Source organism: Lepisosteus oculatus, chromosome 3 (genome assembly GCF_040954835.1).
Source record: "Lepisosteus oculatus isolate fLepOcu1 chromosome 3, fLepOcu1.hap2, whole genome shotgun sequence".
NCBI lineage: Eukaryota > Metazoa > Chordata > Actinopteri > Semionotiformes > Lepisosteidae > Lepisosteus > Lepisosteus oculatus.
Window position 1 is genome coordinate 4,853,917 of NC_090698.1, and position 24,133 is coordinate 4,878,049.

Consider the following 24,133-nt stretch of genomic DNA (forward strand, 5'->3'; position numbering starts at 1 on the left):
GCCGCAGGCTCATTCTCTGGAAAATACAGAAATCGCATGTGAAACCGCCACGACACCCTTCGCCTCACCCCGCCTTTGCTCTTGTTGCATTCAATCGCTGAAGCCGCTCTTACAGAACAACAAACACGGCCAGGTCGCGTTTAATTAATGCCAGAAACGCGACCGAGATCAGATTATATTCTAGATTATCCGGTGGACCAGCCCCTATGAACTCGCTTCCCGTGGCTCGAAAGTCCCCGTTTCATCAGCCGGACTATCTTCACCATTCCGGGAGCACAGACGTACTGTACAGCACCGCTGAAGTTCACGACTTTCTCTTGACAGTACTGCTAAATCAGGCGATGTTTCTCATGGACACGCGAGATAAACACGAGCGGAGCTGGTTTGTCTATCTAAGAAGGACAGATGGCTCCTTGCTTGCTTCGGGACATTTCCATTTCCGGCTCGCTGTCGCTGTGCGCTGTGAAATCACCTTCTCACGCCCACTGTATGTGCACACGGTCAGTGAAGTCATCTGCAACAACAGAGCAGCCGCAGGAAAATACAAAAAGGTTTCTACAGTAGGTCCGTCTTCAGCGCGATGTACAGTACGCTAACAGATTTTTGGTTTAGTTCCGCTTCATAGGTAAATTATTGTTGACTGATGATAAATTTTAATTTTGACTGAGTAAATGTGATGTCTTGTCTATACTTGCCACGACGTTTATGGTTGGCTTTTTTTCTACAGATTTTTCTACACTCTCAGGTGACTGATGACTGTAACATACTGTACTGTATATAAATACTATCCTACTAGTACACAGGTAGAGTGAAATTATATTGCTGTACACATACAGTAGAGTATATCAACCTTTTTTATGTATATGTTTGATATTTGTGTGGCTGGCTTACTCTAAGTCAGAACTGTACATGTGGTTATTTTTACACACAGTTATTTTATGTAGTTTTATTTTTACCCTTGAAGTCAAGAGCCTGATTTTGTCCGAAAGGAAAGTATATTGTGTTTAATGATATAAAATGGGTCACAAATATCAGACTTTAGACATTTATTTATCCAGGTATTGCTTAACAGCGATTGGAAACACTGCTCCTTCTCAGCAGACGTGCGGAGACTCTCTCTGTCACACCCCACTTTACACATCTGTTTCAGGCTGTGCTTTGACTGTTTAAAAAAATGAACATTAAGTTCCTACTCCCTGCCTTGTGCTTTACCAACGATTTCAGAACAGCAATGGATTCCCAGCAGACACAGACACAGAGTGCTTCTTTCTGGGACCGAGAACCTGTTCTTTTCTCTTACTGTATTTCTTCACAAAGGTAAGGCTTACATTACAGCAAAAACAAATCGACACATGACACTTGGCAGGTTTAGATCATCTTCAAGTATGTTTTGGAAGCACTGGGGCCCAACCTAAATCCTACAGCAAGGCGAGCAGCGATTGGGTCGGCCCTTCAAAGTAAATCCATCTCAACTCCGATGTGCTACATCCTCTTTCGTATCAGGAAATGAACTGATGAGGAATCAAAGCCATGAGCTGCCATGAAGTGTCTCTTGGAGGCAGAAAAGAACATTTTCTTTGCAGCTTGCAGACTTTTTCTTACAGAAAAAAAAAAGCTTAAAAGCTCTGCTAAAGCTGTGGAGAATAGAGATCGGCAAACATCCTCTCTCCAATATAGGAACCTGGTAAAGCCAGCAAGTGCAAAGGCAACATTAGCCAGTCAGCATGGACGTGGTGCTGGGTGACCATGTGTCCGGAGTTGAATCTGCAGAGCATCTATGTGTGATGCAGTTTATACATTTGAACCCCGCTGAGCCCGGAGAGATGAATGATACCATTAATTACTACCATTAAACTGTCGCTCTCCAGCATTGGCGGATCAATACTGCCAATCAATCTCCCAGCATTTTTCAAAACCCCATTTCCAAAAACATTTTCCAGGAGGCAGGCTGTAACAGGGCTTGGGCTTGATAAGGAGGCAAGAGCTGTGCCGTTAGCCAGCCGCCGCAACCCCAGCAGACGGAGCAGCACTTTCATTTTCTGACAGAGACAGAAGCCATTGACATGCCCTGCGAGGAATAACAATGAATCTATCAGTCCAATTTCTGGCGTGCCTGTCTCCAGCGTCCTCAGCGCTCGCTGGTTTATTTCAGATTTCAGAAATGAAAATTGCCTGTGAGAGGAGAGAGAGATGCTTTTACCAAGAATGGAGAGAGGGATTTTTTTTCTTTTCTCTTGTCCTTGCCAAATTACAATCCCTGAAACTTCAGATGTATAATAACAATAATAATAATAATAATAATAATAATAATAATCATAATCATAATCATAATAATAATCATAATAATAAATGCTTATAGAGTGACAATATTCTGTTAGACGTAGAAACAGCAGAAATGCAAACAGCACTGGATGGAAGTACTCAGCAGTAGAAAGATTCACATATTGTGTCCATTATGTCTTCTCTGGATCAAGCTTATTGGTAGAAAATGATATATCAATCACGGGGAGGAGACTGAGGTCTGGCCTCTCCCGGGACTGCCCTGGGTCTTCTGGAGAAGCGAAGGGGTCCCCCCGTAGTTTCTCCTCGCGTGCTGGGGGCTCGGCCGTTTCGACGCCCCCGCACTCCTTCGCTAACCCCAGTCCCCAGAGACGCTCCGGGGCGGCCCGGGTGGGGCTCTCCGCTGGAGACATGGCCCCCTGCGCTGTCGGCTGGCAGGCGGGCGTGCCCCCATCCAGAGTGGGGCTCGGCAGGGGACGAGCAGGCAGGCAAGGGCAGGGGACTCCGGGCGGGAACTCCTGCTTACAGCACACGGACGTGAAGGCCACCTATTGACCCTGTAGCGCGCGCTGTTGGGAGCCCGTGGAACAGTGCGTTACGGGATCGTGGTGGCTGGTCCGACAGAAAATCCCGGAAAATGTTGTCCTCTCGCCCTCGCTTCTGGGAGGATGAAATGTTTGACTGTTTTGTTTTTTTTCAGGCACTGTTTAACCGAAGTGAGCGCCCCCCCCCCCCGCCTCCACACACACACACACACACACACACACACACACACACGCACACACACACACACGAGCTGCCAGTTCCTCTCCCCGCGCTCCCGGCTCTTGGGCTCAGATGGTGGTGTAGATGTAGACGAATATGACCACCAGCAGGTTCAGGACGGTCCCGACGATCCCCAGCATGGCCAGGATCCTCTCCTCGCGGTCCTCCTTGGACTCCTCGTGCTCGTCGTTCGCTCTGCCCCCGTCATGGCGGCTGGGGGGGACCATGTTTCCGGCGGCAGCCTTCACCCCCTGCAGTGGGCTCTGCCTGCGGTCCACAGAGGGGAAGAGAAGCGAAGCAGCGTGTGGTGAGAAAGCGCGGAGGTACCGCCGGAGGGCAAGAGGAGTCACCCAGAGAGGGGCTCACATGCTCTGTGACTCCACTGACGCTACAGAAACCAGGATGAAATCTGGCTCAGTGTGGTTCTGGTGTGGATTCTACATTTTTTTACTGATACAGTGGGTAAAACTCGACTGCTGATACATCTGAAAGCAACTTGGAAAACTACATCGGATCAACGGTTAAACCAAAGAGAGGGACCGAAATTAGCAAACTGTTCTGTACACAAAGGGTGGTGGGAGTGTGGCACAAAGTGCCCAGGTGTTCTTATATAGCAGTTTCATTGGGAAGAGATCCTTAGACTAATAAGGAACCAATTATAAGAGGGCTAAATGGTCTCTTTTTATTTGTTGTCTTGGTTGCATTCGTAATCAAGACAAGGAAGAGCTACACCCTAAACAGGACACTAGTCCATCGCAGGGCACATACACACAGTTCGGAGACTACAGAATGAGGGAGGAAACCAGAGCCCCCAGAACAACCTCATGCAGACATAATAACATAATAACACGCAAACTCCACATAGAAGACATTTCAGTCTGGAATGTAGCCTGAGCACGTTGTCCACCTCAAGACCAAGCCATTTCATGTGGTGCCTGAAGGAACTGATTTCTCGATGGGGAAGGAGTGAAGTGGTGGGGGGGGTGCAGCCAGTGAACATCCCATGATGCATTATTAAATTCTGAAAAGCCTTGTTCTACTGCCAGACTGATTCAGCCTGGGAACACAGGTAACAGGTCTAGAAGGCCGGAGCTTTGATGAAGCCTGAAGTGCCTTCAACGCTTATCTAGGATCAGGACAAATTGATGTGTCAGTCTTAAACACAACGTAAATGGTCTTGTCAGATTACCAGACCATCCTAGCCGGCCAGTCATTTCTCATGATAGTCAAGGCTTTGCACTATCCTTTATCATTAGGTAAGACCCCTTAGAGGGGAGGGAGAGGTTGAATGTAGTTCAGTCTGGTGAGCTTTTTTGATGTATTAATTTTGACCTGTGCCTGTTTTCTTTCAATAATTGTCTAAATCAAAGGGCCTGTAAGTTGCTTGCAGTAGACTAAGTAGTAGTAAGTAGTACATACTCTGTAGTTCAGGTTTTAGTAAAGCAATACATTTTGGGGGATTACACATATATGCTTTCTAGCAAAGCCTTACATAAGGATTGAGCATATTTAACATATATTGTGGTAAACTTGAAATATCAGCAAGAGCCCTCAATCAGAGTGCAGGTGAAGTTCTGTAGACCGGACCCAGACAGATCTGGTCTGGGGTGTCATATGCCATTAGCCAAAGCTATTTGAAACAGCCATGACACAGGCCTGGTGTAGCTCAGAGGGGGAATAGTGTTTAATGTCAACTGGAATCCAGAGGAGAACACTCTGAGGGGCAGAGAACAAAACGGAAAATTGACTACCACTGTCTGTTTCACCCTCGTTATCAGATCAAGATCAGCGCGAGGAAGAGAAACGATGCTTTGATGAGCCCCTTGGAAGGAAAAGTTGTGGGAGATCGATGGGACTACACGACACAATCTGCTTATTGACAAGCAGCTACAGTGAGCATCTAATCAAGGTGCAACATGGGAAGTGAATGGGGGGAGGGTGCACACATCACATGAAGAATCGCTGGCTCAGTTAAGGCAGGGATTATAAATCGAAAACTTCTGCCATTACTTATTCCCAGTGTGGGTGACATTTAAAAACCAGGAGCAAGGTGCTGTTCCAACAGCAAACGCACAGAAAAGCAAATTGAGTTCTCACTTTCTGGCAGTGAGGGTACTGACAAAGACTGAGTGCTTAGCATGTTTCAGGCAGCCAAATCAACCTTGTTAATGGCCCTGCAGAGTGAATGCCCACAAAGCCAGAGTCAGCCCAGTGTGAGAATTGTTTCCTGCCTCTGCTCTGGGGTTGCTGGGGGAGCCGTTCAGGTTAATTTGAAGGCTTTAGAAGCGTCCTGAGACAGCGCGGCTGCTGTTCCAGTTGCGTCAGAATGTGAAAAGAGAATTGTTACATCACAGTTATGCAGTTTTGTGCATAGGCAGCCCTTCAGAATCTTAAGAAGCGTGCGAAACAGGAGGGATGCTGAGTAGAAAACACAACTGGTGAGCCGTAAAAAAAAATAAGAAGGGCAAACTGAAGGGAACAGATACATTGCTAAGGGAAGAGAAACGAATGAGGATTTTTTTTGAATAACTCAGGGTTTTCCCAGCTCCCAAAAATTTCAGTTCCCTCTATTCTTTCAACTCCTACAGAGGGTGGCTGGGAAGCTCAAGCCCTCTGCTCCTGTCACTTTGGCTCCCACAGGCATTGCTGATAATGTGAAGTGAACAGCATGTCAAGCTAATGCACTTTAATGCTGCGCTGATCTAATCCGAGACAGACAGTTCTTTGCTACCTTGTCATTTGGGGGAAAATCAGAGAAGCTGAGTCAGAGAGGATGCATGAATCTAACGCACTTCCCAAAATCTGCCATTCCTATTGCCCGCTTGCAACATGACGGGACGTGGAAAAAAAAACATAAAATCTTTTAAAAGGTTTTAAAAGCTCTCTTTCCTATGTTCTTAAGTACAAAGTGTAAACTTCTATTGCGTGCAGGTATTTAGCAAGCATAATAACCTCCTAGTGGCGTAGAATTTGTTTAACTGGCAAGAACATGCCGGAATGCCGAACTCCATCAGACATCAGCGCTACACAATTCATCTTTAAGTTCTCGGCACTGAAGATGGTCACACATCCAGCAGGAAGGCTCTCTTCATTACAGCTTTTCAACCCCGTAATGAAGGAGGCAGATTTTGGATGGAATTTTGCCAGTCCAGTGTTTTTGCACTTGCTGTGAAAACTGAAAATGCATCACGATAATAACAATAACTCATCCTTATACTGTACATCTCAGAGCATATACAGTATAGGAGGAAGCCCATCTCATCTATTACTCTCAACAACAACTCAAAACAGCCATTCTAGTCCAGCACACAGTGGAGTTAACCAGGATCAACAACCCTAATCTTTTGCAAAGTCTAGTGGGATCTTTAATCACCTGATAGTAAGGATCTGTGTTTAGCATCTCATCTGTAGTACAGCACTTCAAACTACACAGTGCTCCCAATCACCATACTGGGGCTTTGGTTTGTGGAATTCTGCTCCAGGAGGAAGAGCGCCCCCTACTGGTCCACCAACACCATTTGCAGTAGCAACCTAATTTGTGATGGGGATCTCCTGTTCTAGCACTGATCTGAACCAGCCTTGCTTAGCTTCTGAGATCGCCGAAGAGCCTACAGGGCGGTGACATTGTTGGTGAACTGGGTGAGAGAGCTCCAACACAAATGGCGCCTCCTTCCATGCTGACGGGAGTTAGTCATTCAGTGGTGTAATAAGATTAGTTCTGGCCCAAGTAGAGGGAATACATCTGGCATCTCTGCGCCTCCAGCCCTACCAAACAAACAGGCTCTCACACATTGCAGTGAGCCACAGCCTCTCCTGCGGCCAACCTAGGTGCAGCTCTGAATGGCTATGCATGCCACCAGGAGAGAAGGAGAATGGCAGATATTTCTTGCTCTTGAGAGTCTGCTGAGGACAGCGAGAGAGAGAGAGCTCATTTGCAAAAGGCATTGCCAGACCATGAAGTCCAGTCATGCAGCACAGCACGATGGCCACTCCACTACATCCTCACCTTCCTCAGCTCTCTCCATTTTGCTTCCTAACCTGGGCTTTGTTCTTCTTCCGAGAAACACAATGCTCAGCCGCTCAGGGAACAAAACTCATTCTCTTTTTCACGGTAGGGGTGTTTGAAAAAAAAAATCACTCTTAACAGTTATGGATGAAGAGCTGCCGGGCTTCAGCACTTGGATCAGAGTTGGGGTTTTCAGTTCTCAAATCCATCAAAAAAAATACAGGAACTTTCTTTGCACTGTGAATTACATCCTTGTGTAGAATTATGGTGTTAGTTTCTAAGACATTTTCCATGTCTTTACCTCAGGTGCTAATACAAATTGGGACTTCAACAGACAAGCCATACAGTAGCTTTCTGGGAGACTTATTGGCCTCTTTCTTTACTAGAGGGCTACCAAAGTCTTGGCATGGTTGACAGCAATAACCCTGCAGGCTCTCGCAAGGTTTCCCAGATCTTCAGCAAGGCTGAGCAGATAACTAAGGAGGGCTGGTAAGAAGAAAAACAAACTTCAGGACTTTGGACAGCGACTCATGTCATTGCCGCTCCCACCTTGAAAAAGCACCGCGATTGAAGTTAGAGATGAGTCAAGTCGAGTGGTGTTCTTTAAAGAGCAACAACAGGCTCATTCCAAAGGGACGAGACTGTGCACTTGTGCTGTTACTTACACCCATAGCAACCTCCTCCCGTGAGCTGCTCTTTGTAGGGCTGCTGACTCTCTGCTGAGTAGAGATGTCTGAAAGCCATTCTGTCTGCACCAACACAATTGTGCCCACGCTCCCTACTCTCTCCCTCTAAATCACAGCACCACAGTAAGGCATTCTGAGTCACGCCGGCTTCTTCTGCAGAGACAGTACAATTAGGAGCTTGCTGTTCCCAAGGGTATTCTCAAAGGAATTTCCCCCTTATTTTAGCCTTGATTTAACCGTGACATTCCTATGAGATTTGACTGGGAGAGCCAGGTTTGGCCACTTGAGAGCCACGTAGCAGAATTATTTAAAGCAAGGCTGTAAGGGAGCATTTTGATTTTTGTACTCCCTGTTCTTAAAAAGTAACACATTTAAAAAGACCTAATGTAACACGCTGAATTACTACCAAACCATTTAACCTTTTTCAATAAGTAATTTGTTTCCGGGCAGACATTTGTTAAGTGAAGCATAAAAAATAGGATGATCTTGGTCAAATGCCTTGAGTCTAAAACCGCAATGAGGCCTGTGTGAGAGATTTTCACAGTGTGTGTCAAGTGCACTTATAATCTCAAAGGGAGCCTGATTTTGCAGAAGTGACCAGGATGCAGTGAAAATGTCAAAAGAGCTTCAGTGAAAACTGTTTTGATTCAATTGACTCGGTGATATTGCAAGTGTAGTCTAATAACCCTGGGAAGTTTAGCTCAGCCCATATTGTGCATCTGTGTTAAGCACTTAATCTGTGAATGGGAGAAAGACGAACATGTGTAGAGACATAGGGAAAAGCGCATTAATAAAACCACAAGGGAGGACTCCACTCCTGAAAGATTCATTGATGTAGTCCACAGTACTGTACTGCTCCTCCCACAGCAATGAAGGAGCTGCATTACAATGAAGGCACACTTCCACTGGACATGCAATGCTTTGTGAAATAAGGACCGCCATCAGTTTCACCTGTTAAGATATCATGACTTATTCATTCTGTGGCCTTGCTCTGTTTCATCACAGGCGACGCTGGACTCATTAGCAGTCTGGAACTGTTGATTTCCATAAGGCACTCTTGTCAATGGCTTAGCATTCAGCGTGGCGCAGTTCCTCGCCCCTTTGCAGCAGAACCTGTTATGTTCAGTCTCCACTGGGCAGCCCAGCCCATGCCTGATGCCTGGGCCTCTTCCTGAACAGTGTGGTGCCCTTGTCAAGACTCTCCATTGCTGTACTTTCCCTTTTCATGCCAGAACCACGAGCCGTTCCAGACTGACAGTCACTTAGCTTAAAAGTGAACTGCAATGCTATTTTTACAATACGGGCTTATCATGAATTGGCCATGATAAGTGCATTTCAACCCACAGTGAAGCTACCAAGTACATGGTAACATTTTTTTGAGAGCAGACATTTACAATTGCTCAACGCATACTGAATGTTTTTTCAGCATGATATTTCCAGCTTTAAAAGTCCCCCTTTAAACACGAGCTCTGCATTTAATGAGCACGAATCCGAACTGTTAGAAAAATGTCACTGCACTGCAATAAAGTTTCCTTCCATTATTCTTCAATTTTTAATCAAGGGGAGAAGCAAAACTTTTAATCTTTCTTTCCTGTAGTTTTTTTTTTGCTGCAGCAGCAGAATTCTTTGGAAATCACCCACTGTGGACTCCACAGCAAAAAAAAAAAGTTTAAAAAATGTCTTAATGATCTGTCAGTAGGTGCCCCCCAGCAAAACGTTTTATTTCTGTCAACGGGATGAGGCAGAGATTTGATTGAGTGTGCGCTGCTTTTCTGCGATTCACCTTGACCTATATGTAAATCACAGGTGGGGAGATGTTCTATTTATCTCTAGCGTCTCCCTTTGCACAGAAAAACAGACCTAAGGGAGGCATTTAGAAGACTGTATCAGCCTCCTCCAGCTCCACACAGACTAAGGGAGGAGCAGCTGCTCTTTAATTGCAGCATCCTCCTGCCACAGCTACATGTGAATTTTCTGGTAGGTATAAGCACATCTCTTAATGTATACAGACAGCAGCTACGTCTCCCTGAAGTCTACTACCTTTCCAGTCTCAGAACACAAGCAAAGCACTGAGGTGGTAGAGATCTCAAAGAGGAATCAAGTTACCAGCAGGGGGCAGTCCTCCCTCCGGACCATGATCCCAAAGCAATGTCCTCTGCAAAGACAGGGGACACTGGGAAGCAAAACTCCAATTGTTCCCTATGCTGTGAGCAATACAAGATTCCATGGGATGTTTCTTAAGTGTGGAAATGCCACTGATGAGGACTAATTCAACAACTGAATATCCTCTCCCCCTTCAAACCCCACCTTCCTTAAAGGGAATAAAAAGTCTGTCCTGTTTTCCTCCCTGTGCAAAATCTCCATTTCATACCTCAAAAGGAGACCTAGGGTATATCAAAGTCCAATAAAAATGACACCGGACTTCCTTTGATTTCATACAGTATAAAATCTGATACTTATCTTCCTTACCTCTTAACATTCTACAATAAGTAATACTGAACAAAGGGCTCAATTTTTTATCCTGCCTCAAACAATCAAATTGTTCCCATGAGCTACTGGCATTCCTTGATAGTGACTCCTGGTTATAACCGCAGGTTCCAGATCATGGAATCACAGACCTGATGTTAATGAACTTTACCCGACATGCAAAATACGTCAGTGGGAGCTGTGTGATGGGACAACAGCAAACTGGTAACCAGATGCTCAGGTTAGGTTCATCGTGATTTAGGAAGTGGCAGAGAGAAACAGAAGCCTTTCACTGCTTAAAAAGATCAAGGCTTGTGTATTTTTTTCAGTTCCAAAGGGGTTGAAAGACTAGCCGCTGCACTGCATGTCCTGCCTGAGTTTCGAGATCTTTAAGACAGCCGCAGACCTGCCTTCCCTGACACTGCTGTACTGCTATCAGGAATACATGCTGTCTGAAATTAGTCACCAAGCAGTGAAAGATGGTTATTAACTGAGTGACTGTAGTCACAACTCCCCCTAGTTCTCACGGCTCTCTGTTTGGGATGCTCTGACCTTTGAAAAGCTGAAAAGTAAATAGAGTGTTCAACTGTGTGTTTATGGCGAGGAGCACTTTTTCAATCTTAAACCACAGCCCCTTCCCCCAGATACCACACACTCAATTATCTCCCCGTATCTCAAAGGCACAATCAGCCTGGATGTGTTTGCAAAAGGTATTTACATGTGTAATGAAATATATTCTGTATAACAATATTAACTGATGATTAACTGATGCATGTGTGTACACACCTGTACAAGAAAAGAATAATTCAGTCTAGGAAATGGAGAAAGCAAGTTAAAGATGCTGAGATTAACACCTCTGTAAATTGCAGTGTAGATAATTCAGTCTAACAAGTATGATGCCATTACCCATAGGACTTACTGATAAGGAGAAGGCATTTACCTCCGTATGGCAACATCTGCTTGAAGAATCAAAGCACAGAAAAGACCCATAGCACTCCAGCCGAATCAGCACTATTTACTAGAAAGAAATATAGTTAATGAGGCTACAGAGATAATCAGACAGCAAGAAAACCAGAGCAAAAGGGATACAATATCACCAAGTTCTCTACTTCTCTGATTTTTTATGTCACTCAGTCAGGAATGAAAGGATCTCCAGACTAATTTTTATACACAAGACAGAATCTATCACATGCTACTTGCATTTTATATCAATTTTCTCCGTATCCATATTTAGCATTGATTATTTGACCATATTTATTGCTCATCTTATATCATGAAACCCACACAGTAACTATCAAATTACTTCAAACACTAAAACCTGCCCTTCTGAACAGCTACCAGTGAACCCAGGTTTTCATTCAGTTTGGCTTCTCATTCATGATTCAAACCCGTTGGTTCCCAATCCTGGTCCTGCAGGGCATGTTTTCTAGGTGTCTTTAAAGTACCAGCTCCCTAAGAGCTGGGAGATGTCTAATTATGCCAATAATGAGCCTTCTGAAGTCTACCAGAGTAGAGATGTAGACACACCAGACATCTAGGGCCAGATCTGACGCTGCTATTAGAGTACAAGTCCCTCAGAATGGTAAAGCATATGAAATCTGTCTGGAGTGCCTGGCTGTTTGACTTGTGCTCTACCACAAACTGAATTGAATCAATAAGCCATGCACAAGAAACAAGTCAAGAGCCAGTTTTGTGGTGCATGGGAGAATCCATCTCATTTCATATGAAAACCGATTAACGATCTTCACATAATCTCATGTTGCATGGAAACAGTTTGTAGAGAGAATGATACAGAGCTCCAGTACTGAGGGTAATGGGATGTCATTACACAAATGCCTGCAAACAGCTGACTGACCACACAGACTACACGCAGCCCTTCCAAGGAGCCATGTGGGGTGGAGCTCATGTCACGTGTTGCACTGCACGTCTGCTTCCTCAACGAGCCAACAAATCATATGGAAAGCATATGGAAACATCCAGTGTGTGACCTGAAATTCATGGAGGAAACTGAGATGCATGTTACAATATTTTTTTGTGTCTAAACCAAGAAATGAAGTGTGAAAACAATGATTCAATAACTTTATAATCAGATGAATTCACAAGCCCTTTCAACCTCTCCAAGGTTCTGCCAGTGCTGAGCAAGACCTGGCCCCTTGCTTTCATCAATCAAACTAATTAGTGAAGGTTAGGTACATTTTTATAGTAATTCAATGAAAACTTTGATTTATATGCTGCATTGCAATAATTAAAAAGACATTACTCAGCTGTTAGTTAATGACAACGTAGAACTAAACCCTAATAGCCCATCCATTTGTCCTACTCTGTCATGGATGATAAAACTGATTGTTTGTTTTATTTTATCCCACCTCCCACTTCATCATACAAGTGCATCCGAGCTTGTATTTAAACTCAGAATGTATTAATCACCTCAGCTCATTGCATCTGGTTTGAAATGGGTGCCACACTTTGGTTCTCCGGAGCTCAGAATGTTTTATACACAAAAAGAGGAAAAAATATTTCCAAATCCTGGGATTCCTAAAATGTGTGCATGGGATTCCCAAAATGTCAGCACGCAGTGCTTCCAGGAGAGGGCTGGGTCAAGCCTCTCTCCGACTGCTCACAACAGCAGCTCCTGAGACTGGCTGAGAGCCTGCAGGCTCCCCAGGACATCAGTGAGAACTGGGCCGCTCTTTCAGTGAGCGCAGACTCTCCTGTTGGCAGCCATGGAGCTTGGAGTGGGTGAAACCATGAGAAGCTCTGTAGGGGGTGTGAGAGGTCACACATGAAATCTAGCAGTGGGTGAAACCATGGGCACCTCTGTAGGGGTGTGCAAGACTCACACATGAACTCACTCCAGCACAGATAATAAATTAAGTCTCCAGGAATATTCGGGCTTTCATTGAACTGTTTAACAAAAAGACCTCCTGAGCAAAAACAAAACGAGCTTATAACAGACTTAAAAGAATCCAGTCTAACTTTCTGGATCACCAGATCTTTCTTATACAGTTCAAAACCTGCACTTACAGCTACCTTCAGCTCTCCACACCACCTAAATCTTCCTTCACCTCCATTCCTGCAGCCCCTTTTATAATAATAATAATAATAATAATAATATTGCTTACACTTATATAGAGCTTTTCTGGACACTCCACTCAAAGCGCTTTACAGGTAATGGGGACTCCCCTCCACCACCACCAGTGTGCAGTCCCACCTGGATGATGCAACGGCAGCCATAGTGCACCAGAACGCTCACCACACATCCGCTATCAGTGGGGAGGAGAGAAGAGTAATGAAGCCAATTCACAGAGGGGGATTGTTAGGAGGCCATGATTGATAAAGGCCGATGGGAAATTTGGCCAGGACACCGGGGTAACACCCCTACTCTTTTCGAGAAACACCCTGGGATTTTTAATGACCACAGAGAGCCAGGACCTCGGTTTTACGTCTCATCCGAAGGACAGCGCCTCTTTACAGTATAGTGTCCCCGTCACTATACTGGGGCATTAGGACCCACACAGACCGCAGGCTGAGCGCCCCCTGCTGGCCCCACTAACACCTCTTCCAGCAGCAACCTTAGCTTTTTCCCAGGAGGTCTCCCATCCAGGTACTGACCAGGCTCACACCTGCTTAGCTTCACTGGGTTGCCAGTTGTGAGTTGCAGGGTGATACAACCCACTCGGTGATACAACTTGCAGGGTTATACAATTAAAATCCACACGAGAACTCAACAATTCATTCTGAACACTAAAAAGACACAGATGCCACAATTCACAGCTCTAGTCCTTGGAGCCATCTGCATGGCAGCTTCTAGACATGGCAGCGCAGTCGGGGGGGGGTGCAAGTCACTGCCAGAGAGCCGTGGCCTGAAAACAGTCTCCCAACATTCAAAACTGGCTGGGTTTCGAATGAAGAAAAACCCTCTGCAGGCTCCACATCTGAAACAACATTACTCAAAGGCTTGTGGGATATCCAGTCTTCATTCAATGCCAGCAATCCCCAAGGCAGGAGGAAATCAGATAAAACAGGCACATGGTGTATCATCCGGTCTGCGGAAAGAACAAGCTCTCAACATCACACATCAGTGTCTTTGTAAAAAACATTGAGAGATCTGACGCCCCACTGGAACAAGGCTGCCAATCCCCCTGTGTGGCAGAAACAAAGCCGGCTTGTGAACAGGGAAAGGAAGACGGCAGAGCAGAAGTCTACTGAGAGGAGAGTGTCATGGGAAAAAGAGATAGCGGCTCCTTGGTGCTTATTGAGAGTACAGTCTGGACATGGCTGGCTCCAGGTCCAAGCTGAGCCCTTAGGCGACAGTGACTGCCCCAAGGTGCAGCACACAACTGGCCAGCTGTCATGCAGCTGTCTCTTGAAGCATGAGGTGCCAGGAAGCATAAGGTCCGGTCAGCGAGAAGCCCCTACTCCTCTTGTCCATGCATTCTCTCTCTCGTAAGGCTGTACAAGGTGCGAAATGGGGAAGTGGGCCCATTCCAAATTGGGAGGGCAAAAAAAGAAAAAAAAAACGAAAAAAAAACAGCAAGCATCCACTGTTTGAGGCACGGTGTGTGTGGGACCCTCTGGTCTCATTGTCTCATTCACGAAGATTGAAGGGCGGGCTTGAGGTTGCTGCTCTTCGTGGGATGAAATAGAAGCTGATGGTGGAGAATCTTGTGCCTGCTCACCAGCGCCCTGCCTCCTTCTCAAGCACAGTCTCAGAGGCAGAGAGCAGGCCATTAATGCAGAAGGGTTGCACGGCACTTTGGGGCCTGCAGGCTCTTTATTTCATATCAGAGCGCATATATGTTATTTCCTCCCTTGCTGCTGCAGGCTCAGAATATGTTGTCTGACCCTGTTACCAATGACACACATTAGAGGATCTGAGAGACTTTACTGAGACTGGCAGAAAGGAAAAATCTTACACTCTCAGTAGGGCAAGGAAGGGAGCAGAACGAGCTCTTGCCTGTATTCGCAGATTCGAGTGCCAGAACCAACACATCTGTAGAATCTTATTTAACCTCTCTGTTGCATGGCAGGGACCTTAGCAAGACTTCATTTTTAGAAACATGAAAGGGTGTCTCCTGAGCAGACAGAAAACTCTTCTCACCTCCCAACGTCCATTTGATATCCCCGGGCACCCCATCCCCTTGTGCTAGCGCACAGATTGTGCTTTCTTTTACAGCACCAAGACATCTGACACAGCATCATGTTATCAAGCCAGAATTCTCGCTAAATGAGCTGAGTCAGCTTAAGCAGTGTGTGAATTCTCACAAACTACTAAAGCTGACTCAGCACATTGGCCTAGTTCTGAGAACCTAAACAAGATGTTTAATTTAACAGATGTGAAAGATGTTATGTATTACCTCTAAACATTTATATGTATAGTAAGATGAGGAACACAGGGTACTGTGGATTAACGTGTATTCCCCATCCTTTCCTTCTTTAATTGACGTCATCACAACTACATCTCTCCCTTAAGATACCCACACTGCACTAGGATGTAGTAAGTAAGTGCTGGAACAATACAAAAGCATAACAAAAGACAGGTTCGAAAAACAATGATGGTGACAGAGGACAATTAGCATTTTTGTTCACTCATGTAGAGCCTTGAAATCAAGGAAACATTTCAAAACATTTCACTTCTGGATTCAGCACAGAGATAGAAGTATTGAGATGAGGACACCTTTCTTTTTATAGACTGCGTGAGAAGAAGGCAAACCTGACTCCCTGTGGCACTTGCTGGAAATCCAGGTCACCACAGATCAGTACCACACACTCCCTTGAACACATCCCCACACCTGCATGTTCTTCTGCGTTACCGGTGTGGGTTTTCCACGCCTGTTCAGTATCTGACCAAGGCTGGAGTTTCCGATAGCTACAATATGTTCTGCTAGCAAAGGCACCAGGATGTGGAGTTGGGAATGTTCTCTCATCTGGGCACCTACTGTACATAGCACAGCCTGTAAAAGGCCATGCTTGGACCACTGGTCGAGCCCTATAGTCCAAACATTGTCTGGTCAAGCTTAAAGCCTGTCATTAGGTGACTGTCTTCAGGATTTACAGGGTGGGCGTGCACAACCAGCTGACTGCCAGCTGAAGGTTTGGGCACACTTTAGTTGGCCAGGTCCCTTGGCTTATCATACTGTCACGATTATAGTCCCCCCTCCTTAAGGGTGCTCCAGCCCTTTCACTTTAGACTTCATTCTGTGCACCTGATCCCTTTTACCCAGCCCACCTTAAAAGCCAGGCGTTGATGCTCATCCTGGCTCTGCATCTGGTTTCCGCACCGTGCGAGTCTGGGACCTGGAAGCGCCTGGTCCCGTTAAGGTTTTAACCTCTGTTCCTGTTCCTAGTCCGCCGGTTCCGACCCGGTTCGTGTTTTTAATTCCTTTGTTTGGATGGATCTCCTGGCTATGGACTTCCTCTTGTGTTTTTGGATTCCCTCTATGGATTACTCTTTTGGATTGTTTGCCTCGGCCACACCTCCCCCGTGCACCAGCGCACCTTGGACACGCCCCCCTGTCTTCAGCCCCGTTTTCCTGCATGACGTTTCCCCAGTGTTTCCCCACTTCTTCGGATTGTGTCGTCCGCATAGGGTCCGGAAAGAACTGTTCGTTACACATACAACAGCTACTCCTGAGATACTCTGAACTTGCAGTGACATCGGTGAAATTTGCCCCCAGCTTGTGCTTATTCTGCTCTAAAACACTGTTGATCTTGCTATGAGACAAAGGATAAAAGACATTTTAGACAAACAAGATATTAACTGCAGTCCCATTTTCTTAGTTCCCATTTCTCGGTTATCAAGTCTAGGGAATAAAATAAATGACACAAATATTTTACAAATTCCAAATTAAGCACAAAATAGTGAACTTTGTGAAGGTGCCACATGGTCTCCGCTTTGTTGCAAACGGTTTGTCTCGCCACATGCGAGAGTGACAGTTCCCATGAACTGTGACGTTAGGTGGCTCCTCCTCACTAGTCACTGTAACGACTAATGTAACGCAAAGTCCTAGTGCATAAGCACAGGTTGTGCAGCAGACATTTTACCGCAGAAATGTTCCAATGTGATCCATATGCAGAGCTAACAAGTAAGTAGTATTTGTCAACACAACCATCCCGAAATCGAAAGCAATATTTCTTGTGGATTGAAGGAGCCAGCTTGTTTACAATGTAATAGGGCTTCTTCACGTCCCCAGACATACTGTACTATTGCCTTGTTCTGAATCACAGGATATGGCACCGCAATACCAGGAAATGTAATCTCTTTGGTGATGTAAATTGGAGGTTTAACACGTTACTGTGTGCATTTTACTTTCATTGCAGTTTGAAATGCCCTCATCATTTCTGGTTCTTTCTAACCCTGAAATATAAAAATACTGTGGCATTGCAGCTCCCCTTTAAAATTAAACAATCACACAGCCTTCATGGGAATAAACAATAGGTTTCTTCCATGCTGAAAGGAGAAGAAAGAAAACACACCGTGTTTCAGTGACACCTGAAGAAGGGTCCAAGGCCGAAACGTTGTGTTTTCTTTCTTCTCTTTTCAGCCTGGAATAAACCTATGACTTGCTCCTTTGCAGCCTAGGCATGCAGACGCAGCTCCCTCACTTGAACTAACACAGCTTTCATTATACGTTTCTGTTCTTTAAATACACCTTTCGATAAAACTGCTTTCATTTGAGCCCATGTCTCAATATGAGAACATATAAAAAGAGTAAATGTTAAAGGTTACAAATCTTCTTCCTGTACCCACAATGACTGTACTCCAACGCCACTACATACACGACAACCGAATGTAAGCCGAAATTGTATTTAAATCTGTACGAGTTGGAATATTTACCGTATTCACCATATTGTTTTTGCACTGTTCCCCGAATTATTTTTGCACTGTTTTTGTCCTGTTGTATACTTTTCTCAGTTTGCGTATTTGCACAGTTTTTGATGACACCGTTATTGTTATTACACTATTATTGTGTTAATGTCTATTGTCTTGTCTTCTGTTCTATTTATATACTGCACCTGAGTGACTAATGAGAAACCTTTCACTATACTATGCACCCGTGTAAGTATAATGTATAATGACAAATAAAGTTGGATTGAATTGAATTGAACAATGAGAGGAGGCCAGCTGAGTTGTGCTTGTTCACTCAAACTCAAGCAGTTCTTTCTTGAGGGTCTACTGGGAACTGCCTTAAACCACATGGCTTGGAAGGTTGATCTTCATCCTAAAACACATTCCTGTTGTAGAAAAAAGCAATGTATTCTTTATCTTGACTTGTGGAAACACGGTGTTGTTATATCAAACGCGAGAGTGATGCAGCTTTTATTGATGACACTGCAAGTTCACGGGTGCTCAGCATGGCTCAGGAATACCTGAATTCTGTTAAATGGCGGGTGTCGACCATTCTGACTGACTCTAGTCTGTTTAATCCCAACCGTGCTCAGCCAGCTGTGTATGCCAATTGGGATATCCTGGTCTCAGGTCTCTGATGACTCAGCCAGACTCCAGCAAGAACCTTCTCTACAGAACTTTACCTATGCTCCAACCAAGCATCCTTACAGCCAGGATGTTGCTGCCTGAGCAACTCAGAAGCTCACAAGAGCAATCATTAACACAAGAGAGGCTGTACTAATGCAGTACCCTATTCTTTGGCAGCCTTGCCTGTCCTATTTAAACTCCTGCTCTCGTTTCTACCCTGACCTCTTTTCTGATCATTTAGATGACCAACTGTGGCTTGACTTGGCTCACTGTCTCTCGCAGTCCCCATTACTCCTTCTGGCCAGGCTCAGATGAAGAGCAAAGAATATATTCAGCATGAAAATTTTGCAAAAGACTTCTTTTCCATAAATGCATGCAGCACACACACGCATCCATATGTAAATGTGAAGGTACAGTATGCACACAGCCTGTGAAGAAAAGTGCAAAATCCACTTCTGTTAGAATCTCAAATGTCTAACTCAGCAAACAAGGTACTCTTATAACCAAACCACAAATTAGCACAGTCTATTTGCAACTCATATCATGACGTATTTGAGTGTTCAGACCCCATATTTAGTCAGAACACTGGGGTGAACACCACTACTTTTATTGAAAGTATCATCTTTCATGAGCAAATAATCAGGACCTTAGTTATTATCATATTATATATCTCACCGTCCAGGGGTATTTGGTTTGAAAATCCTTGGCTAGCGAAAAGAGTGTCACCTAGTGATGCACTATTACTGCTTACAGTAGCAATCTGGGTTTCCCCAGATCGGGCTAGAGATTAGAGGCAATTCTGTCAAAGCAATCACAGATACAGATCACAATGTGTGAATGCACTTGGCTCATGCAAAACCATATGACCCCAACTTAAAGTGTTCAGCTTTATTTTCAAAATTTCAGGTGCAAAATGTTTTTTTATCAGTTGCAAAAAGCTGTAACCATGTACAAAAAGAGAGACCAAAGCTTACAAAACCACCATAGTACTTTCCAGCTATCAGCTGTCACAGATATGACCAGATGTGGAGCACCTGCTATCACCGACAGGAACAATTTATTCGCAAAAAATAAAGAGCTGAATCAATCTCTGAAACTAAATTCTACAGTCAGTGTTTCTGATGTGATTGGAAGAGAAAATGGCCATGCTTCCTGAAAATCTCACAGAACTCAAACGGTGACTAACACTAACATTTGTGTCTTCAAAAATAACTGTAGCAGTTTGTCTTCCCTGCGAGCTGATGGCTGTCAAGGAATGGGATTTCAATTTATCAGAGAGACTTGCTCATTAGTCACTGTAATTAGGCATCAACATTCATCTTAGTAGAGGTATAGCTACGTTCCAACTACACCTTCTTAACAGCTGATGAACTGCACTTTATTTGAGAACACCCGATGATTCTAATGAATTATTTTAAGATACCTTAAATGATTTATAGATCACTTGATACAATATCTTATTCATTTATTATCTCTAAATCATTCTTCTGCAAAATATTTAAAGGAATATTCAAGACATCTATAAATCAGTCTCATTTATCAAAACATTTGGAATTTACAACACTTAGAATTAAGAATATTATATATAATACAATTCGGGGCCTTTTTTGACATACAGAATTTTTTGAGTTCATCACAGAGCCTAAAATAAAATTCAAATTCTGCCACTGCCAATTAAAAACTATTGTTTCACCCACATGTTCCCGTCCGTCCTCAAGTAAAGTGAAAAAGAATATTGCGGCAAATCAAGAAATGCAAATAAAAAGAGAGGAAATTGAGATAAAGTTAACAGAGCCACCTATTGCTTTCACAATAGGCATTTCCTCTTTCACAAGTACTCCATTTGGGGGTTCAGTTATCTCAGGTGATTTAACATTGTCTAGACCAATTAACTAGATGGCAGATATTCCAGTTTAATAGTCTGCTGAAAGTAAGCAGCCCATTAACTGCAGAGTCACATCAGGTATTTCTTATTACGTCACCAAATTAGAAAAAATCAGCATTTAAAAAATATCCACATACCGCAATGATCACGGTCAAGATACTTTAGCTACACTATTGCACTGCAAAGGGGGGGTAAAAAGGGGACGAGGACAATCTGAAACCAGATCAGCAGGCCATCCCTCCCCAAAAAATAGCTCATCATACACCTAGGCCCTAGACCGGGAGTCCAATCCTGATGCAGTAGGGCCAGTGTGTCTGCAGGGTTCTTTTTCTCACCTGGGAGAAGCTGTTTCCAATTCAGCCAGCGACTAACGGATTTAGCTCGTCAGGAGCTAAAATGGGATTAAAACCTGCAGACGCACCTGTCCTCCAGAAGCTGTGACATCCCTGCTCTAGAGCTCCTAACAAGTGCAGCACTCAAACTTCGGCGGCGAGCTGGTTAACTGACACCGATGCCGCATGTCAGAGGCTAACCACCGTGAGCAGCAGCAGCAGGAGAAAAGCTGTAGACCGGGGTGCAGTAATAATTCCGCCGGTGAAGAGCCGTCAGCGATACGATCTGAATCAGCAGGTCACCTGGTCAGGGTGTGTGCAACACGTCCCTTTTCTTTTTTACAGATTGAAATCTGTTGCCACCCCTGCAGGGAGGATCTCAGCAGAGCAAACCCAGCACAACATCCACAATAAAAATAAATGGGCAGCGATCCTCGCCGTTTGAACAGAGGCTCACCTTGCCTTTATAGCACACAGAACTTCTACCTCCAGTCATCTATTATACATATTGTACACACTGCACAGACACTGCACACCCCAGTGCCTCCTGATCTATATATAGCAGCCCATGCACATAAATACAGCATGCAACACTGCCTTTCTGTTACATGTACGTACAGTTCAGTGTGTGTGTGTGTGTGCGTGTGTGTGCGTGTGTGTGCGTGTGTGCGCGTGTGTGTGTGTTGTCACTTAATTGCATCTGCCGAAATCTCTTCCCAGGGTGATTTATTTTCAAAAAAACACTGCAGCTCTTTATCCCAGCCCCCCGGTCTAACAGGGGTTCACCCGACTGGGGTGTTTAAGGCATGCTAGCTCTAACACATGACAGAAATCCAACAAACTCCCCACACCACAGTCCCCAGCTGTTTTTGCACACATCTAAAAGCAATGGGAGAGATGGGGGAAAGCACCACGTTTTGAACCTGTATCCACCCCGACACACACATATACACACAAACTCACATGCATAAATCCCAGTTTGGCAGGTGAAATGCATGCTACTTACCACGCATCGCATCTGGGGTGTGGAGAAAATTCTACAGGCCCCCATTTCGATTTTTTTTACCTTGCCAAGACTGTTCCCACGCCCCCACCCCCCCCCCTCGCCTGTTCTCCCCCAACCCACCTTTCCAGCCGTCCAGATTTACAGCTCTCCGCGTTCAAGAAGCAAATCAACAAATGGGTGCTGGGAATTTGGATGTCTGAGCAGATGTCTCCACCTTCTCTCTCCCTTGCTCCGGCTTTGCCTGCTGCGATCTACAGATTCCTTTACAAGGATTTTTATGAGTCTGGTGAGCAAAGCACAGGGGATCTTTTCTTTTCAGTACAGGGGTGCAGCTAAAATAATACAAAAATCCATCTTTCCTCGGACACGCACACCAACCCCTCCTCACTCTTGAATTCTGAGAGGTGTTCTAGTGTCGTTTTGTTTTAAATCCCGACATTGTTTCCCAGCAGCAGACCAACTCCAACAGCTCACCCACTCTTCTTTGGGGCGAAACAAGATTTCAGATGCAGGTTTCAGGGAAGCAGTTTGTGGTTTCCTCTCAGCCTGCTTTGCTTCATGAAGGGCATGTCGTTTCTTTTTGTTTTACGCCCAGCACGCCGGGTGCCTGAATCCTGAGTTCTGTCATGCCCAGAATAATTACATTTTTCAATACAGCCATCCCATCCTCATCCAGGAACTGGAGCTGAAAGGCAGTTTTGCTGTCTGGCTGCAGGTCGGTCCCTTCACATTTTTCTTCCCCCTCGTCTTACAGTCACGCCAGGATCCTCCGAATCAAACCAAAAACGTACTTCAGAGACATCCTTCGGTGTTGGGTAAAATTTCACCTCACCGCCCCCCCCCACTTTCCTCACCACCACGCAAACCCACACCAAAAACAAAAGACTTTTCTTTTTTTCTCAGCTGGAATTTTTGGTAAAAAAAAGGTTCATGCAGCCTTATGGAAAAGAACAAAAAAAAAAGGCGGAATTGTACGGAGAGACTCTACATGGCTGGGAACCTGCCCACACCATGAAAAAGCGGGGCTGGGGTCAACATTCAACACCTAAGTAAAAATAGCAGAAACGAGAAGAGGCAGGAGAAAAACTGGGAAATGAAAATCCTTTTTTTGGGGTGGTGGCGGAGTGTGAGGAAAGGTGAGGGAGGGGTCGTGGGGGTGTTTATGCCGTGGGTCAAGTTGTGTTTTGGGTGGCCCAACACTTCCCATGAACGTCCGCGAATGTCTGCCTAGAACACATGGAGCTCAGTTGAATCCCCTTCGGGTTCGCTGGTGCTGCATATTTGACTGCTTCCCTCCTCCTGCTTTTCAAAGCAAAGGCATCAGAAATCCCCAGCCCGCTTCTCCATCTCTCTCGGCTGCTCTCTCCCTGCACAGCTGCTGGAGCACTGCGATCCTGGCGCCCAAAGACAGGGATGGACAGGGATGTGCACCTGTTTCGCTCGTGCCCGGTCCTCCCGATCTGGTGTCTCACTCACTCGGTGCCTCCAGCATCAGCGGATCCTCGGCTTCATTGTCAAATCTTCGCAGGGCATTGTTTGGTCCGCTCAAGGCTGGGTTTTTATTCCTCAAGAATCGTTTCTCCTCTCTCTCCCTCCCCGTGTCTCTGCGTGTCTCTCTCACTCCCTCTCCCTTCCTCTCTCTCTCTCTCTCGCTCTCTCTCTCTCTCCCTCCCTCCAAGCTCCTCGAATGCCAGCCACTCACTGGCCGGCATTCCCCGGCTCAAATTCATTCATAATCCAGGCTAATAAATAACTGACTTTGCTTCATGCAGGCGTGCACACTGGCACAAACACAATAATGGCAATGAGAAGACGTTGTCCTTGTTTTTTACCAGCCCCTCAGCTGCAACCTGTGATTTTTTTCCTAGGAGTGATCTGATGAATTTGTTATGGAGAAATTGCTTCCCCAGTCTGATTCACAGTGACTCATGCTGCACAGGGGTGGTCGATTCCAAGCTGTAGAAGCAGGCGGAGGGGGGTTTGCCTCTAAGCGCAAGCTTCCATTTGAACAGCAAATGACAAGACGGGGGCAGCAACACCAAAGATGTGCACCTGTTGGGCAGTGAGGCTCATTGCTATCACTCTTGGGCACTCATAATGGAATTCAACACCCCCTGCAATGACCGACTGGTCTTTTGGAGTAGTGGGTTTGTCTGTTGTCTGTCTGGGCTGTGTGGGTCAGGCGCTTGGAGCTGCCCGAGCAACCTCAGGTTAGCGGATCAAAGTGAGGG

The 24,133-nt window shown here is 45.2% G+C and overlaps 1 long non-coding RNA gene across 1 annotated transcript; it reads right to left on the reverse strand.

Annotated features, from left to right (window-relative positions):
• Positions 1 to 1,031: 1,031 nt before the first annotated feature.
• LOC138228165 (uncharacterized) lies at positions 1,032 to 23,758 on the reverse strand. The gene is made up of 2 exons (XR_011185255.1): positions 22,023 to 23,758; positions 1,032 to 3,312 (listed from the first exon to the last, which is right to left on the reverse strand). It is a non-coding gene; the product is annotated as an uncharacterized lncRNA (long non-coding RNA).
• Between the last annotated feature and the right edge of the window lie 375 nt (positions 23,759 to 24,133).